This window comes from Oratosquilla oratoria, chromosome 10 (assembly GCF_046742065.1).
Source record: "Oratosquilla oratoria isolate Oo_2021 chromosome 10, ASM4674206v1, whole genome shotgun sequence".
Classification (NCBI taxonomy): domain Eukaryota; kingdom Metazoa; phylum Arthropoda; class Malacostraca; order Stomatopoda; family Squillidae; genus Oratosquilla; species Oratosquilla oratoria.
Window position 1 is genome coordinate 74,150,284 of NC_134786.1, and position 5,000 is coordinate 74,155,283.

Genomic DNA, 5,000 nt, shown 5'->3' on the forward strand with positions numbered 1-5,000 from the left:
ACTTCAATATCTCTAAGTGTAGCGTCTTAAACGTAGGGCTACACAACCCCGAAATTAGATACATCTTAGATAACACGTTTTTAGAAAAATCTGAGTGCGAGAGGGACTTGGGAGTTCTGGTGAGTCCGGACCTTACAACCAGGAAGCAGTGCATTAGCGCCAGAAATAAAGCTAACAGGGCATTAGGTTTCATTGCTAGGACGGTAACGAATAGAAGTGCAGAGGTAATTATTAAACTCTATCTAGCGATAGTTAGACCCATCCTTGACTATGCGGTACAGTTTTGGTCTCCGTCCTACAGAATGGACATCAATTCACTAGAATCAGTACAGAGAAGAATGATCAAAATGATACATGGACTCAGAAATTTGCCTTACGAAGAGAGGCTTAGGCACCTAAACTTACACCCTCTGGAAAGACGCAGAGTGCGGGGCGATCTAATAGAAGTGTTCAAGTGGATCAAAGGCTATAACAAGGGTGATGCAATCAAAGTCATCACATTAAAACAACAGGGTAGGACTCGCAGTAATGGGTATAAACTGGACAAATTTAGATTTAAGAAGGAAATACGCAAGAATTGGTTTACTAATAGGGTGGTCGATGAATGGAATAAACTTAATAACCATGTGGTGAGCGCTGAAACTATTAGTTGTTTTAAAAAACGATTAGACAACTTTATGGATGGGGATGACAGGTGGTGATGGATACGGAGTTGCCCAGTGTGGAGCTTATGGTCTCTTGCGGTCTCCTTTATTCTTATGTTCTTAAAGTGATTGGTGTCCTAGATGTGTCAAAACTTCCTTTTTGATAAAATCTAATCATGATACTTTTTATATAACTCTTTGAAACCCTGTAACTTCCTTTAGTTTAGTATCATTTATTGTACGAAAAATCCTTTAAAGTGTTTGTTACGATAATACGGTGGTTAAGGTGCTAAAATGTAGGAATATGATATAATGCATATTTTCATACAACACAATACTTATTATACTCTGCTTCAGCAAGTTTAAGAAACGCAAAAATCGCCTGATGGCAACTTCTTCGAGGGACCTTGCCATATAGTGAATCTAAATGTTTCCAAATTTGCTGATGATACAAAACTGTGCGGAATGGCAAATGATCACTTAAACCAATTAGATATTCAAAAAGATTTAGATTCCAGCAATGGTCTGAAAAGTGGCCAATGAAGTTTAACACAAGTAAATGCAAGGTAATGCACATAGGTAGAAATAACAGTAAGCACGATTACAAGTTATTTGGAAATTCGTTAACAAAAGTGGATAGTGAAAAAGATCTTGGCGTAATTATCAGTAACGATCTCAAATCATCTAAGCAGTGTATTTCAGCCTCTGAGAAAGCAAATAAGATTCTAGGACATTGCCCGATCTTTTGACAACATCAAAAGTGACAAAATTTTCACATTGAATGAGAATCAGACAAGAAACAATGGCCTCAAACTGTCCGGAAATAGATTCAATTTGGAAGTGGGTAGAAACAACTTTGCCAACCGTGTAGTTAATGAATGGAATAAACTTCCTGCACAGGTAGTGCAATGTAGTTCAGTTCGAAGCTTTAAGAATCATTTAGATAAATACCTAAGTAAGATGCTGTAATGATTATAATTTATCTTATATTATTTGTTTTTGTTTTGTTATCATTTATCTGTCTGATTTTTATTTATTATTAGTTATATGTCAATTTATTATTATTTACTATTTACCTGTTTGTTTATTATTTAACTATACCTATGCATTTATTCATGTATTTTATTTGTTATTTACATTATTATAGTTTTTATTTATTGTTTTATTATTAATATGATTTTTTTTTCGCATCCGACCTAGATATATATCAAAAGGTCTCCTGTCGGCATGCTCCGCCTTTGTAATCCTTTGACTTCAAAAGTCCGTCACTCATTAACAAGCTATATAAATCGGTAGTTCGTCCACATTTGAAATATGCTGTTTCCGTATGGTCACCGAATCTCATTAAAGACATTGACAGACTGGAAAAAAGTACAACGGCGAGCCACAAAACTGATTCCAAATATCAAAAATAAATCATACGAAAATCGACTAAAACATATGATTCTGTTTTCCCTGAAAAAGCGTAGACTCAGAGGTGACTTGATACAGGTCTTTAAAATTCTAAAGGGAATTGACAACATCAAAAGTGACAAAATTTTCACATTGAATGAGAATCCGACAAGAAACAATGGTCTCAAACTGTCCGGAAATAGATTCAATTTGGAAGTGGGTAGAAACAACTTCGCCAAACGTGTAGTTAATGAATGGAATAAACTTCCTGCAATGTAGTTCAGTTCGAAGCTTTAAGAATCATTTAGATAAACACCTAAGCAAGATTCTGTAACGATTATAATTAATTTTATATTATTTGTTTCTGTTTTGTTATCATTTGTCTGTTTGAATCTCATTTATTATTGTTTATATGTCATTTAATTATTATTTACTATTTGACTGTTTTTCATTATCATTTAATTATTTCTATGCATTTTGTGTATTTTATTTGTTATTTACATTATTACAGTTTTTATTTATTAATTTATCATTATTATGATTTTTTCGCATCCGACCTACATATGGACCAAGAGGTCTCCTGTCGGTATGCTCCGCCTTTGTAATCCTTTGTAAAAGAGAAAAGAATAATTACTGATGTGTGTATATATGTATATATAGAGTAGTAGAGCTTGTGTCAGGATTAGAAATGGAGAGAGTGAGTGGTTTGAGGTAAAGGTGGGACTTCGTCAAGGATGCGTTATGTCACCCTGGCTGTTCAACTTATACATGGATGGGGTGGTGCGAGAGGTAAATGCAAGGGTGGTGGGTCAGGGATTGGAGATGGTTAAAGAAAATGGAGAAAAGTGGGAGGTGAGCCAGCTGTTGTTTGCGGACGACACTGCGCTTGTGGCAGGATCGGAGGAGGGATTGAGGAAGTTGGTGACAGAGTTTGGGAGAGTGTGTGATAGAAGAAAGCTGAAGATAAATGTGGGTAAAAGTAAGGTGATGAGATGTACAAGGGGTGAAAGTGGCAGTAATCTGGAAGTGAGCATTAAGGGGGAGCAACTGGAGGAAGTGGATAGTTTTAGATACTTGGGTGCAAATGTGGCAGGAAAAGGTGGAGTGAAGGTGGAGGTAGAATGTAGATTGAGAGAAGCGAGTAAATGCCTTGGTGGATTAAAAAGTGTAATGAGGAATAGAAATTTGGGAATGGATGCTAAGAGGAGACTGTATGAAGGAGTGATTGTGCCAACAGCACTGTATGTAGCAGAAACATGGAACATAAGAGAGGAAGAGAGAAGGAGCTTGAATGTGTTTGAGAGGAAGTGTCTGAGAAGTATGATGGGGGTTACTAGGCTAGATAGAGTGAAAAATGAGGAGGTGAGGAGGAGAACAGAGGTGGAAAGGGAGTTGGGAGATGGGGTTGATGAAAGAGTATTAGGATGGTTTGGACACATGGAAAGAATGAGTGAAGAAAGACTAGTAAAGGAGGTATGGAAGGCAGATGTGGAGGGAGTGAACATGAGGGGACGTCCTAGGATGAGATGGATGGATAGGGTGAAGGGGGCTTTGGGGAAGAGGGGAATGTCTGTTGAGGAAGGACGGGAGAGGAGAGAAGACAGGGGTGAATGGAGAATGGTTATATATGGAAGATGTTGTGATGCATGAGGTGGAATGGACGGGGGGATGGGGGGTGAGGTAGTGTGTGTGAGCAAAATTTTGACGCAGCCCGAAGGGATTTCTCCCCGTCCTCTCCTTTATATGGGGGGACGGAGAGGGGGGGTCGCCGATTTAATGAAGCGGCCTTGCTGTGGATGTGCTGTGTCTTGCGACACTGCTTCTGACCCAGGGCAGTGGACAGGGTGCAGGGATGACCCGTCATCTAGGAGGTGCTAAGATGGGAGGGAGGGTGGAGGGGTGTGGAGTGTTTTCAGGGATGGAATGGGTGGGAATGATTTTATGCCTTTTCCTTTTTGGCTACCTCCCTAGTAAGGGGGAAAAAACCTTGGTATATGTATGTATGTATATAATCGCACTGCGAGGTGACTAGTCATGATATCCCTTGTCGGAGCATGGGGATTCAAAACCGAATGTTCTTATTGCTGTCACACGCTGACACTCCAACGGGATCCGAACCACCTACCACCGGGTTCTCATCTTTCCCCTAACTGACAAAATCTAAATGTCAATCTAACGGACGAAAAAAAAAAAAAAAATCTCCAATGGCCAAATAACTAGCAAAATTCCAATGTCAGCCTAAAAGAATGTGTCAGGCTGATTAAGCTCAGCCTTCAAAATAACGACATCCCAGAGTCCAACTGTCAGACTAACAGAATGCAGGCTTGGCTGAAAGGAATCTTGATGGACCGAGACCCCATCCAGACAGTGAAATCGCTCAAGCACGGTACGATGTTGAAAGGTTTACACACAGACACGCCACCCGCATCACCTCTTTGTATACAAAAAGAAATTCAACAAACACAGTCTGTAGCTCTGAAATTTCTTAACGTTTTTGATACAATTGTATCCACGTGAGCATTGGATGTGCCCGCCTTGTGTATATTTACCAAACAGACACATTTTCAATCGGACACGCCACCCGCATCTCCTTTTCGATCACTCCCCATCGCACGGATCGCTTTCGAGTTTGGCAACAGCAACAAAAAGATAACAATTTATTACCCTGAAGCAGCTAGCACGTAAAGAAGCATTTCTCTTGGCATGCTGATAAAAATAAAGCTTATCACGGACTCACCCTCAAGGTTTTCCACGCGATTCCTGAAAGTATCCTACGGACCCACCACCGCCAACCTCTTCAAAGGCCTTCTATGGGAACCATTGGAGGAACGCCCTGATCTGGCTCACACTTAGGTCCCGTTGAGAGACTGGGCCCATGCAGAAGTCCTTGGCAAGATCAAGACTAACCCGCTCGCCAAACAACAACAGTAAGACTACTTACACTTCCATCAATTCACTAGAATC